General features: G+C 45.9%; 1 long non-coding RNA gene across 1 annotated transcript; it reads left to right on the top strand.

Moving 5' to 3' along the window:
• Nucleotides 1-4,888: 4,888 nt before the first annotated feature.
• LOC130529296 (uncharacterized) lies at nt 4,889-11,385 on the top strand. The gene is made up of 2 exons (XR_008951543.1): nt 4,889-6,777; nt 8,460-11,385. It is a non-coding gene; the product is annotated as an uncharacterized LOC130529296 (long non-coding RNA).
• Nucleotides 11,386-15,258: the final 3,873 nt, after the last annotated feature.

A 15,258-nucleotide genomic window follows, 5' to 3' on the forward strand; every position in this document is an offset into this window, starting at 1 on the left:
TTTCTGCCTGTTTGTGTTTGTTGGGCAGCCTTTTGCAGGCTGATATCGGCGCATCCCTCGCTGTCGTTTCGCTGCGACCTCCAGTTGACCTCCAGAGCAGCGGACCTCTGTGTCGCCGAGCTCCTTCGCTCCTTTCAAGAGTCATTTAAAAGCTCTTCAGCGGCAGCAAATGGCCAACGCTCGCACAGCTCTCTTCATTTCCTTCGCTCTTGCTCTGTGGCTCCCCGACCGCTCTTTAGATGAGTTTGAATCACCTGCTGAACAGAAATCCTACACTTACCACAGTCTTCCGAGCGTTCATGTGGGACAAAAGTTTAATTACGCACCGATTTGCTGTCACCTCTTCTTCTTTTTTCTCGGCTCTTTCGTTCCCCCCCCCCCCCCAAATCATATGAGCCATCAGCGAAAGTGCTCAGACGAAGTGTGCTTCCTGTTGGGATCGACGTCAGGGAGGGGTTGGAATAATTGAAAGACTTGCTGAAATTCCTGGAACGCTGCATTCCCGGGACGCGCTTGATTTAATCCTCTCCGTTTGGCCCCTTCGCTGATGCGTTGCAGCGAAGTCGTCGAGCGTTTCGTCTCCCTCCTGCCGGCCGCCGGATGGAGGGAGCAACCAGACCAAGGGAAGGCAAAAAGGCTCTTTTGCTCCCATTAAAGGTGCCGATCAAATCTAAATATTTCTCCGGAACGCCCCAGTTGTCGCTCTGCAGCCAGGATCAGCATCTTTTCTACACCATGGCAGCCATGTGGAGGCTTCCTAGTAGTTTTTCCCTAAATTTGCTCGAGGTGACGCTTGGCCCGCATGTGCGTGCATGCGCACGCACGTGTGCGTGAGAGACAGCGGGCCCCTCCGGCATTTTAACCTAAGACTTGCGTTACTGCTCATAAATCTGGTGTTTACAAACAAATTGATGAGTGATGGGCCCTCCGGCCAACATGATGTATCCTCCAATTTCTTCCTCTGCATAATATTCCTCCGCCGCGTCTCCAGGGCCCTGCTTTAACCCCCCCCTCTCTCTCTCACAATGTCTTCTTCTAATACGCGGAATTATGGCTTGAATTATTTACCGGGAAGCAGCGATCAGCACGAGGGAGCAAAATGGGACAGTATCGCATAATCTCGTGCACTCCGATTTAAATGGAGCTGTCATACGGTCAGATTTACATAACATTACAATGTGGGCCCACATCAGGGTGCACTGAGCTTAATGTTATTAGCTTTAAAGTGAAAACCCACTGTGCATTTACATCAAGAGCATTGATTCCGGGCGTCCTTGAGTTGGCTAAAGGCCGTGATGTAATCTGTGAGTCAGTGTTGCACTCTGTAAAACTTACTCTACGACACAGATCCCATTTGGAACGATGTGAAGAGACGAGTGCTTTTGCTTGTTATTCTGCCCCGCCGTGAGGATCGGAGGGGACACGCCGAAATCGAGGGTGTCTGAAGACTTCTCAGCCCGACGTTGGGCCCGTCTGAACTGCTGCAGATAAACATTACAAGAGCAGTTATCTTCAAGGAAAAGCATCTGAAGCTGCTTCTGGCTCTGCTTTTCTTGTTAACAAGCCGCTTTGGAGCGTCGCGCTGTCCAATTTAAATAGACGCGCGATCCCATTTCTATCCAGCGGAGGCAGCATTGCGCCCACAATTTCGCCCGTCAGATGCTTATTAACAGAAAATTAACAAACATTTTGATCCTGGATGACAAGGTCCAACCAGATCAGGACCTCCGGGCATTGAAAGTAGTTTACGCCTCGTCGTCAGGACCTTGAGAGCTGATCTAATCACTTTGGAACACTTGTTAGCGCCGATACAACCCGGGGGTTTAACCTTTAAACCCATCAGCTCCAGTCCACACAAGCGACTTTATAAAGTGACATTTTCCAGTTTTCACCTTTTTAAAAAAAAAAATTACCTTTAACATTTAGTTAATTAACCGCTGCTGTGATGGTGAATAAACCAGATCACAAGTTCATAATAAGGAAACAAAGACTGTGGGGACTTTTGTGATCCAAACAGGAACGCTCCTGTTCTCCTGTCTGGGGTTGTTGTTCACCAGGAAACCGCTGCAGGAGAGTGGCGAGCTGAGAAAGCCACTTTAGCTCGTTAGGACTGATTCAGGGTGAAGTAGCTGCAGTCGTGAATGCACCACGCTCAGCGTGCACCTCCGCTCCAAACATTCAAATGGACGGAGCAAACAGCCTCAGCATGGAAATGACTGAAATACCACCTTCTCATCCCGCTATTCTATTGCACCCGGCTACTTATTCAAACATAAATTACAATTCTAATGTCAATATAAACCTGCATCTGTAACTTTCTGGCTCCACCTTTTAGTTCTTTATTTTTTTATTGACCATCTTGACAGTGGTGACAAAGCTGGATGTAACCGTGGAGACTCTCATCCCAATCTGACCCTTGTATGACTGGAAGGACAACACCACACCGTCATGTGCACACACACACACACACACATCCTCCCGCTCTAGAGGGGCTCATAAGTGGAAAGCAGCTGATGTCTGCTTTATATGCAGCGCGGGGAAGGCCCCAGATCCGCGTAAGTCCGCAGACTTTACTGACTTAGTGGAGGTGCGTCTCTGCGGCCGCTCTGAAAGGTAAAGCGGTTCTCATGATTTAAGGTTCTCTTTGAGCTGTCACCCCCTGACCTGAGGGTAAGAGGCTGAGTCGTCCGTGGATTTCATGCAAACGCTTGTGTTTCGCCGTGAACTTCCATTCTCACACCGAAGGCGGCGGCCCGATTAAGCCGGCGGAGGTTCGTGAACACCAGGACGCCAAACAAGCGCCACTTCCTTTCTTGTTGCCTTGACGGTTGGTGGGATTGTTTGAGTGCTGCTAATTAAACCTGCAGCTCCACAGAGACTTTATTAACGGTTACCATGTGAACCGAGCGGATTTTTTAGCCTTACAAGCGGTTGATGTGTTAAAAGTGGGGGACTGCACCGCCTCAGATTTACCTCTGTGTGTCCATCAGGTTGTCCGCACCCCTAAAATGTCTTTTCCGATACTGTAAACACGATCGAGCGACTCTCCAGCTATGAGGTATCGAAAGATCGCCCCCGCCCTCGGTGGCTAACCCTAACGAGACGCTCGACTTTACACAACAGCTCGCGTTTATCGATGCAAAACAATCTTTTTTCTTTTCTTTTTTTTTCTCGCCGCGATGTCGGAGTTTCGAGATAGCTGAGGAAATAAGGCGATTTGGCTTTTCTTCACAGGAGGTCGTTTAATTGAAACTCAGCCTCGGGGAAAACACCAGAGAAGTTACCCTCTGACTGAGGCCCACAGGCATCCATCAGTCGATCTCTCTCCGGCTCACCAGCCTTTAATGAAAGTGCATTTGAGGTGCCTGAATTCTCTCAGAAGTGCCGAATTCAAATGGTGTTTGGAAACTCCAGACATCACAGAGTTCAACTGTTGACGCCACGAAACCAGACGCCCCTTGATCGCTCCTGCCCCCTATTTTCCGCGAGTGAATCCGTCTTAATTAACATAGCGTCCGTGTGATGATCACACATGAGATAAGATCGGCTTTCCAGAATTATCTAAACGGAGTCTTTGCTCTTCCAACTCTAGTTTTGCATCTTTGTAGCCGTGGCGGCTGCTGCTGTGTCGGGATGGAAGGAGAGGAAGAAGAAGAAGAGCGTGCATGTGTGCAATCTCTATTTCCTGCCCAGACGCCTCCGGAGCAGCTCTCAACAAAAGAGACCTGCAGATTAAAAATGAACAGAAGAAAGAGCGAATTTGGAGCCCGAGTTGGCTGCAGCGTGCGTTTCCGTGGCAGCTCCGAAATCTGAACTTTTATCAAAGTAAATGCTGGAACGGATGAATGATTGATCAGCGTTGACGGCGGCGGCCGAGACAAAGCTGCTGGTTTTGCAGTATTAACATTAGAAGGTGATGGGGGGGGGGGGGGTCCACGCGGCCTCAATTACTTAGATTGGTGGAAAAAGCCTTTTTTTTTTAATCCCAAGCCTGAGAATTATTTGATCACTCATAATAAGTCCAGCCACAAACGCTATTAAAACTTAAAACCCAGATCCTTTTGGACCCAGAACAAAGGCAGCGGAAACATCAGTGATAAATTATTCACATCAAACTTGTCGCCCCTCCTCCCCATCACAGTTTCACCCAGACACTCCAAACTAATCCAGCTCTGCCTCCCTGGCTTGAACGACTAGAGAAGAGACTTAAGATGTCTGAACTTTTGCACCTCGGCTGTCGTAAAGTTAGCGTGCGCCGCACTTGGCGTCTTCTTTTACTGCTTTTATGAAACTGATTTTGGCTTCTGTCTTGACCGGATGCACGTAGCTGACCCGAGCTTCCCGGCTGCTCTGTTTCTAATGCGGGCTGGGCTCCGGAGACTCCATCCAGCTCCTGATCCGAAATGTTTTAGCCCAGAACTGATGCTAAAGTGTGAGGTCGCAGGTCGCCTTCTGATTTTGCTTGGTCAGATCAGGTTTATTTTGCATTTATTTCCACACGACAACACCTGAAGCGTCTCCACCATGTGGAATTTTATTTGATCTCTCCTAAGAAAGAACTCTTGAATGCTTTAGAACATCCCTCTTCTTTAATCCTCCGCCATTTCTGCTGCGTATATTGAAATTGCTGTGATTTAATTGGGCACTATTTAACTGTACTCAGGTTTCATGTCGTTGGTGGTGACGCAGCTTCGTGTCTGTGAAGTCAAACGTTCTGTTTCAAAATCCTGTTGATATAAAATGCTACATTTTTCATTTAAAAGAAACAAGTCCTGCCCTGGCCCTGCAGCTGGAACCCACCTATAGCTGCACAGCGTTGGGTCTCAGAGTGTCAGAGATCCAGTCAGACAGTCCAGAAGAAGATAAAGGTGTGTTTCCACTGCGTTTATTTCAGGGTAAATGAGTGTCCCAGTAAATGGTTAGCACCACACCGGGATGCACAGGGATGCACGGGAGTCATGGTCTCTGCGGTTTCATTAACCTGCTGCTTCCTGCATCCTCTCACAGACTGAGGTCTCTGTTTTTCACCCCCCCCCCCCCCCCCCCCCAACGAGTGTGTACTTCAGACGGTATTTGATTCGGGATCAACCGGCTGTGATTAAGGGGATTTGGATGAGGGATTTTGTGGATTACCTCGGCAACGTTTGTGTATAAACAGCCGAATGTCACCGGTTGTGCGCGCTATCATCAGCCCGTACATTCAATTTGGAGAGTGGATTAAGTGAAACTGCATCAACACGCGGCCTCTGCCACAGAAACGGCTCCTCTCTGAGAGGAATCATACTCATTCAACACCCCGAGATCAGTTTAAACACATTTAACAGTCCTTTCTTTTCTTTTCTTTGTGAGTGAAGCAGAAACTGTTTCTCGGAGGTGCTCAGTGCCATCGATTTTAGGCCACGCTTCCCTTTCATCTGATTTTACTCTCTTTAGACACCATGGAGAAGATGACAGTTGCTGAATCACTTGTGCCTTTTGTGCTCTGCATCAGTCTTTTATGATACACTTAAGTTCTATTTAGTGATTTACCTTTAAACGTTCTGTTTTTCCCTCTTTTTAATGCCTGTATTGTTAATTTTTTTTAACAAGATTTTATTAATATAGCCAAAACTGTTTCCTCCAGTAGCTCGTTCTCCTACAATCTGCGCATGAGATTGATCAGATGCACTACCTGGTGTGTGTGAACGGACCAGAGTGTTTTCTTGTCTGTCGCCTGGTGACAGCTGGGATGGACTCCAGCTCTGAAAGTGATTCAGAATTAGTGGCACTAAACGGATGATGAATGTCATTAGAATTTAACCGTTGCTGCTGCTGCTTAAAGTCAAATTAAAATTCTATTCATGGCAACGACAGTTGGGTTTTTACATGAAACAGATTCACAACAATACCAGTCAAAATGGCTCTCAGGGGCTCTCAGAAACCAACACTGTTGTGAGTCATGTGGCCGAAAATACATGGAGCCAAACTTTACCGGCTTCCTGGTGATTGATTGGCACTAACGTGAAAGGTCAATGGCTTTTTTCACTCTTCATATTTGGGTTAATTGTGGTTACTTAATGTGCGTGCACGTGGCCCGGCCCTTCTGCGAGTGGTTGTGAGTCAGTGGTGACGGCGGGGCTGTCAGCAGGAGTTTTTGCTGGGTTTTTGGTTTTATTATAGTCTGCATATATTACTTCCATTTCCAGATTGCTGCCCAGCTGTTTTGCTAGGCTTCTGTTTTCTGTGTTTCTTTTATTAAGATGTTCGAGCCATGCGCGCACGCTTCCTTCATCAGACCCTTTCATGGCAGAGTGCTGTAGCTGGAGGCCGACTGTCAGGCCAGAGGAAGCTGGACAGTGAACAGATTGTGTTTAGAAGGTTACTGAATTCTCTTGTGATTATATCCGGTTTTAAATTCTGACCCTAATTAAGGACCTCAGATCGGAATTTCTGGCTTTAAATTGGTTCATTGCTTTTGATTTTTGGAATTTCCACACCATCTTCTAGGAATGGGCAGGGAGAAGAATGCGATACATGATTTCCATCTGTTTGCCCTGTTCTCCGCTAAAGGTCAACATTAATGCCTTCCTTGGGCTCCTTCTGAAACGGTCTCCTAGCAACCTGTTGTTCTCGAAGGTGTTTCAAGGAAATAACAGGAAGGTGTCATCTCCAGCTGTTTCCCTTTGAATCTGAAAGTCAGTGCAGCCACCGAACGCTCAGGAAAAGACTGACAGCAGGGATACGATCGCAGGCGGATCTCACATCCAGTTGCACTGGAAAAGGCTCCTTTCGCCACAGGTGAACATGTTTACGTCTCCAGACGCTATTTATTGTCAACACCATCAATATCTGTCATTTGTGCTGTCGTAAACGACCTAGTGTCGAAGTGGAAGTGTGGTTTCCTGTAAAGATTGACGGCCCCAGTTTGCTCTGTAAACTATTGACGTATGAATCTCTTCATGCTGTGATCAAGTCTGTATAATAATCCCTGATGCAGCAGGTGGGAGACTTGGGTGGTTTCACTTGTTATTGTTCATGTTTGCATGTAAAATCTATAGATTACCAACATGATTACCAACAAATGTTAAACAAAATCCCTTTTTTAACTGATTAATGTTTATCCAACCGCTAACTTTAAGTGCTTTTTAGGTTTCCAGGATGGCCTCTTCAGTGTTGTTCTCTTCCCCCTCCTTTTTTTTTTTTTAAAACTTTAATCAACTCTTTTTGGCCAACCAGGCTCTCCATGTTTTTAGCATCCGCTGCCTCATTGCTCGCAGGCCACGCGTGTTCCTCGCGCGCTCTGTCACGCACATGATCAAAGCCGCGCTGAAGATTGAAGGTCTGCACGGTAGACGGCACGCTCCCGCTCCTGGCGCACTCGCCCATTCTCACAACATCCACGCACAGCGCCGCTCGCAAACCCAATTTCTGGCTTAACCTCAGATTTACAACTTGGAATGTGGCCAGAATGGGCAAGGTGGGGAAAAGCGGGCGATCCTGCCTCGCATTTGAAGAAATCATTAACAATTAAGAGCAGAAGTACGAGAGGACTCGAAATGATCGCAGGGCTGCACGGAAGTAGCGATGGCAGCTGAAATAGTAATGTGCTCTCCTGTGCAGCTGTCAGCTCACTTATTTCATTCTCTTTGAGCGGCAAAGACTTGATGTGGGATTCTGACGCCATGGAGGACGGCCCTGCTCTCACAGTGGCTTAATGGGACTACCCAGCCCAACGTGGACCTCACATACGACATTCCAGTGTAGTTCCACGTCAAGATCTAGTTCCTGCTGATTGAACCGCTGTGCTTGGTGTTTGGAAGAGAGAATCTGGAAGAGCGGAATGAATGAATTATTTGGCCTGTTTCTTTAGCAGCTGGAAATCTTCAGGTTGGAAGGTTAGAAGGTTATAAATCACACTTTGGCACTTAATATTTCGGCTTTTTCCGAAGCCGGTGCTCACCTCTCCCTCGCAGTCGGCTCATGTTTTATACATGTCACCCTTCACATTGTGTCTTCATCTCTCGTGGTCCTCGGGCTTACATAGCAAACCTGGAGAGACGCTTTGTTTGGGTCGGATTTTTGTCTGCAGGGCTGAGTTTGGCCGGTTTAATGATTGTGGATACGAGCAGGAGCGACGTCAAGGTCTCTGAGCACCCGCGGTAATGTGGCCACAGGCCTGTGTTGATGCTGCAGAGGTGTTTTATAGACCTACAGGGAACTCGGAATCTTCAAATCACTCCAACTTTGCTTTTAAATGTAATGAAAGAGTGCATGGGGACTAATCCGCGCACACTCTTGCGTTATGGCTGGAGTGTTGTGAAGCCTCTTTAGGCTGAAGTGCACCTGTCTCATAAAAATGACATGAACACTTAGTTCAAATGAGGTTTAAGTGAAGTATCTACAATTCATGCTTAACATTTTCCTATCATCTAGATATTTTTTTTCTTTTTATCCTCGCCATTGTGTTCTTCCACGCAGAGTGACTCGGTTAAGGTCGTGCTGTCATTTCCAACTTCATGAATGGCTTAAGACGAGGGTCAAACGCTCAAATAACGCCAGGAACCAAATTAACTGAAAAGCCTCAGGTGAGAGGCTTATATTTATTCACTTACGTACTTGACAACAGCAGTAATGTGTGGTTGTGTGTCCTAAAGACGCGATGGGATGAAAGAAGCATCTTCCTGCAGAAAGGCTGAAACCGTGATGTCGCTGAGACGTACTGTGATAATCGATATTTCCTGGATAAATGATGCTAATTGCAGTGAGGTTTTGCGTAAACACTCGGGAGACGACAGTCGTTTTAAGTGACACTCTCCCTCTGCAGCCCTGTGCCGGGTGGAACGCGTTTAAATCCTCAAAATGGGATGTGTTGGATGTTGTATTTGGCCGAGTGTGCACGTGGTTCCTAAACCATCAGCCCCCAGGCACGGATCCCAGAGGAGATGAGGGATAAAGAATAGATGGCATTCCGAGCTCTGCAGCCTCACGCACACTCTTTTTATTGCTACCCTCAGAATTCTTGGGAGCCATCTGTTCAAACATTTAGAGAATACCTTAATCTCGGCAGCCACTGCGGCTTGACCAGCGTACGTTATGAAGGTGCTGTCGAGTAAACCTTGCTCTCGAGGTAGGCGTGTGTACGGGGAGAGGACACAAGCATCTCCTGCTGCAAGACGTCAAAGGATGCGATGACATTACCAAAGAATTGCGTGTTGTTCCGTACGGACAGTTAGATTCAAACAGATTCCTGCTGTTTTGTTTTTTTTACAGAGACGACTTTAATGCACACCATTGTGCATCCAGGAAACCTGTCATGACATCCAGTAAAAAAGGAAAGGAAAGTACATGTTTAATTCAATGTTCTCTGCATATCCCGCTCTGAGGAACAGACCACCTGATCTCTGTAGCAGAGCAGGAATGTACGGCTGAGGAGGGAATATTAAAGTCCTATTATCTGTGCTACTGTAATTGAACATCACTGAAGCTAGTATTGTTATCAGAAGGACTTTCTTCTCCTAAAGACATGATTTCTTGCTTTTCTCTCTTTGTTCATAACTGGTTTCCTTAAGAAAAATGGCAGTTTTTACAGACAAAAATGGTGACACTCGGCACCTCCCCGAAGACCTCTCTTGCACTTTCTGAGAATGCCTCCGAATAGATCCCGACAATCCGCTACTGTTCTCCACTTTCTCTTGTTTATTTCTATTTACAGCAGTTAACAGAATTATTCCCAGTCGTGACCTATTTAGGCGGCGCCTGCTTCCGAGCCATTAGCATTCAGCGAGTCTACAAAGTTACCGCGTTGATGGATTTGAGAAAGGAGGTTGTGTTTTTTAGTGCGAGCGTAGGTGGCGGTTCAGAGGCCTCCTGTTTGTCTTCATTTAACTGATTTTCTGTTGCCATAGGAGCAGGTCGGTTTTTGTTTTTTTTCCTCTCGCTCATGAAAGTGCAGCACTTCAGAGCACGCCGCCTGGATTCAGATCTGCAGAGGTGTCAGGGGAGTTGTCCAGGATTTTACACTTTATCATCACAAACATTCAGCGACTTGCAGCTCGCTTTAAAGGAAGTGTTTAGTTCAGGAGGTCTTTATGACTGCAAGAACAATTCATGAGTACATAGTAATGGGGATTTAAAAGATCTTTGAAAAACATGTGGTGCAACGCGGGGAGAAGATAAATCCGAAACATTGCCAAGTCGATTTCTTATCTCTTGTTTTGTCAGTCGCGCTCTTCTTCTTTTGAAACACTTTTAAGGCTCTCTTTTAAAAGCTCCTCTTCTTGTCTTGCTGTTGATTTATCACTCTGCCCAAGAGGAGTCGATAAATCAGCCAGACAACCAAAGAATGCATCAGCAGACTGCTGGATACATGCCTGTAACCAGTCTGATTTGGGCTGCTCTTTCCTGACCCCAGTGCAGAAACACACACACACCCACACATGCACTTTACTTCTATCTTTGTGAGGACTCTCACAGACACATTGGAATCGCTATTCTTTTACCCCAAGTCTAAACCGTACCACACACACACTCACACACACACACACACACACCACACACACACACACACACACATGCACTATATTATTCACCATGAGTTTTTTTTCATACATTTTGATCTTTTGTCTATTTTGTTGTTTACAGTTTTCCCACATTTTCTACATTTATTTGGTCTTTAATAAAATGAAGAATATTTTTTGTTTTGTTTCATTTTACAAGCACAAAAGATGGTTTGTTTGTTTGTTTAAAACCCATCATCATACTGTGTGTCCATATGGCCTCAATTATTTATATATTTTGGAATCCAGTTGAAGATAAATTGTATTGGCAGATTTTGACAAATCATTGAAATGATTTTCATGGCTAACAAGAGTGGTATGAGCAATTTTGTCTTTAAAGGAACTTCATTTAATTTCAGGGTCATCTCAGGAGCGTGTGCTGCAGCACTGACACTTGACCAGTTTTTGTAGCACAACAGGCTTCAGCGACCAGAGATGGGCTGACATTCTTCCCTTTATTACACATAAGTATAATTTCTCTTTTTATTTTTTTTTGTGCCACACCATGTTTTCAACCTTGAGCTAACTTGGTTTTGAATCACTCCTGTACTGAGTTCTGCTGTCAAGACAAAAGCCAGAATAACTATAACAAAGATGCTTATGAAGCTACTCCTTGGCCCGGTGGCTTCATCCTATTAAGGAACACTTTTCAGTGCTGTCCATTCAAACAGCTTCACGTCAGTGGAGAGGCCAAGATGAAGCCATGACCCTCACAGCAAACCCTCATAACGACCTTTCTGATTGGTGGAGGAATGAGAAGCACGTTACACGAGATGTCACCGAAACCAAAAGAGGAGGACCGGAGGCTTCTATTAAAGATTTGTGCTGTGCAATTTGCTCCTTTTAACAATGCTGATGAATTTCTTGAAGAAATGGGTCAATAGAGCTATTTTTAGTAGCCATCGTGCACAAACAAGCAGGGCTGATGCGTCACCCGGCTGCTCTGAACTAACATTCTGAGGGAACAAAGGTGTTCTGCTCCGGGTGAACTATTTATCTGGTTTCAAACTTTACCTCTGTGTTTGGATGAGAAACTGCGTGCGGGCATGAAATGGCTGAACGTTGGGGTGTGTGTGTGTGGGGGGGGGGGGTATGGGAGGGGGTTGCCTGTTGGATTGACTTTGATAAACTGGGGACTTGTGAGATTTGTAGGAATCTCTGTTCTAAAGTGGGCTTCTGTTTCATCATCTCCAAGTCCCGGAGCCTCGCGTGGCTACCTTGTTGTAATTCCATCTCATTTTCTGGGTTTCTTTCGCACGCTGCCTTTTATTCCCAAAGAGATGGCTTGAAAAGGAAGCGTTTTCCGCCGTCTCCTCTGACAGAAGTGACACTGTGGGCGATGATGTGACAGAGGCGTACCAGAGACAACATCCTCACATGCACCTTCCTGGTTTAATGTTCCACAATTGCACCAAAAAAAGTTTGTCAATGCAGCAGAGCACAATGAGACAAGAATCCAGGCTGAAATCCATTTCAGAGCGAAATGAAGGGAGTGAACAATAAAGATTAGGCTTGTTTCAGCATTATAATTGTTAATTATACCAGGGAAGAAGCACTGGCAATGCAATCAAGCCCAATAAATCACATAAGGCTGTGCACTGCCCCAACAAACGGGGAAGAGAATGTCAGTGGAGCAGAAAGGGATTTTTCGGCAGAGCAGAAAATGCACTGTATTCCTACAGGCATTGCATGACAAATCTGTGAACTTGCCGCTAAGTAGAGGTGGAGCATTGTTTGTTAGAATTCCTAAATGTCTCTTTTACCCCAGGCCAACCAGAGATGATGGGAGCATCGTCCTCCGAGACTAAAGTTCATTTCAGTTTCTCTTGATGTCTGATAAAGGTGAATAGTAATTAAATCTTAATATAAATGATTTACTAAGTGTTTGTACTTTGTACTTGTCCAGTTCACACATGATTACCTCTTACACTGACTGTCACTAACATGCCAGTGACACCTCGGCACCACGAGGGAACCATGTAATGCCATTAATGAGAGTAACATCAGTATCGCTATAGCAGCAGCGGGTTTATTTAGCCGTCCTTCCAGCCTTGGTGACAGAGGCGGCGTGTTTCCTGGAAACCCTGAGAATCTGAACAGTTTCACCTTAAGTGAAATCCTCATGATGTACGATCCAGTAAAGCTGAGAAGTCGGAGGGAAAGGGCAGATCCTGAATATGCAGAAATGAAGGTTCCCACAAACTTGTGTGGCACCAGTTATGACTGCGTTGGTTTTGCGGACGTTTCTGTTGCCCTTTTTCAGCGCCACGCCGGCTCAAGGCAAAAGATATATCGGGATTTATCCCGAATCAGGTGACGTCTTATCTCTGCCTCAGAAAGACTCCGTGTCCACGGCGAGACAGAATGTCAGAGAAGAACTGTTTGGATCTGTAACGACAGCTGCCAGGAGGCCTCGGCTGCTTTACAGTCAGAGGTGACGGGAGAGATACGAGACAGAATCAGGATGGCGGGAGAGGAATGGACGTGCGCGGAAGCGTGTTGACAGTCAGCTGAAACGATCGATATGTTGTTTGTCAGCTTGTTGACTGATGAGTGGATACGTGCTGAACATATTGTAATCACATGTGGGACATACAGTACATGCTGCTCCCGCTGCTCCTGTTCTCCATGTTCCACCGTGTGGCCCCAGCACTGGAACAACACTGCCCCTCAGTGGCTGCAATACCTCCCGCTCCCAACTGCCGAGAACAAAGTTGGATGCAGCTCTGCTGAGTTCATGGCCCTCCCTGGTATTTGCACCACAGTTGAAGCAAGGACAGTTTTAGGTTTTGCCTCATTGGGAGAAGCACTTTGTATGATTAAATGTGGGGCACGAGCAAGAAAGACACGACAAAAGTCTGGTTTTGGCTGCATTTATACATTTACATGACTTTCTTTTAGCAACTTTGTAGTATTTACACAGTCTACAAGTCTGAGTGTTATTTTCTGACGCTGCACTGTAAAATGCATCTAGGGCTCAGCCTCAGGAACAATACCAGCACATTAAAAGGCGTTATTGCTTCTCATCGACTCTTTTCTGGCTCTCATTTAGACATTAATTGTTTGTTTCCTTTGGAACTCGTAGGTGCTGCAAGGTTGACCTGCTCTGTTATTTCATTTTATTATTTTATTTCTGTCACAACTTCATATAGGTGCTTTAAAACTGCTATGTTGTCTGTGTTGAACGCTTCCAAACGCACAAAGCATTTTTTGTTGAGTGCTTTTGTGCCAGTGTGTTTAGTTATGTATTTGAGTTTTTCATTTCCATCGTTCTTTCTCATTTGCTTGGTGTCGATCGGGCTCACAACACCTGCTTAGAGCACCTTGATTTATGTTTTTACTTTAAAATTCTGCACTTGTTCCTCCCACTGACACCCAAAAGCTGCAGTCAGAAAAGTTACATGTTGTTTTTCTTCTTTAAAAATAGTTTCGGAAAAAAAAAGATATCCTGCTGACTTTAGCTTTGCCCTTAATGTGACCCCTGTGAACTACAAACTATTCATGCAAAACTCCATCTGTGATCTGAACACTCGGGGTCGTGACCTTAAACCTTTCGTCTTGGAGAAATGACAGCCGCATGTCACACTGATTTCTGTCTGTACTATCACTTTCAAGCCTGCCGAACTGCCTCCTCTTCAACTCTCCATCATTGACCCGAGACATCCCAGTGAACCGCACCTGACAGGCCCGGTCTCGGCCTGCTGGTCATAATGGCCAAGGTCAAGTGAAACAGTTGTTTGCAGTCATCTGGAAGTGGAGCCCCTGGGTAGTAAACACTGTGGTCACCTCACGGTCACCATGTGCCCACGCCACAACATTGTCTGCTCCAGACGACGCACAGTGGTCGCGAGACGCACGATACTGTCAGATACGATTAAGTGTGGTTCATGTGAAATGCCAAAGTTCACTCCAGATTAAAACTAAAATATTATTTGAAATATTGCAATCGCATGTATTGGTGCGTCGCGTGTGACAATTTACCTCACTTTCACTTTCTGCATCAAAAACGGGAGCTTGGACGCGTATGTTTTGGCATTGCCTCGTATGGCCTCCATGGGGCTTCTCCTCAGCTACAACAGTGAAGGTTAGAAGTTTTCCAGCTCATCAGCCCTCAGCTGAGTTAATGAACCCTCGTGTCGAGCCCCCTCCCCTCTGGTCGGAGCATTATTTCTGGGCTAAGCGGGGGAGAAGAAGCCGCCAGTGTTGTTATGTATTAGGAAGCCACTGCACACACAAAGATCACGACTGTGGAAGTTACAGGGTCACGAGGGCTGCGCAACATCTGCTGAAGCGCTGCGAGATCTCAGAAGAGTTAAATCAGGCTTTGCTGCATTATGGATAAACAAACAAAAACATACTGGGACATAATTGAATTACTTCCACACGACAAGAACATTGAAGATAAAGTGTGGATGCCTGTGGACATTTGTTTGAGCTGTTGAGTCAACTCATGTCATCTCACAGAGAATTCTCTGGCTGAGATTTACTCCACACCATGAAGAAATGTTTGCAGTTGAAACTGTTCCCTAAAGTTTCCTCTTCAGTTAGTCTGCAGGATGGTTTTGCCCCTGTGACACCAACAATGTTTGTGAAATACGCAGTTATTCCACAGCAACTGCAGCACAGCACTTCCTGCCATAACCATTCGGACCAGCATGGGAACTGGAAACGGACATTTCTGGCACCGCCTGTAATGTAAAAGATATTTGGAGGTTATGTGTGG

This window comes from Takifugu flavidus, chromosome 7 (assembly GCF_003711565.1).
Source record: "Takifugu flavidus isolate HTHZ2018 chromosome 7, ASM371156v2, whole genome shotgun sequence".
Taxonomy (NCBI): domain Eukaryota; kingdom Metazoa; phylum Chordata; class Actinopteri; order Tetraodontiformes; family Tetraodontidae; genus Takifugu; species Takifugu flavidus.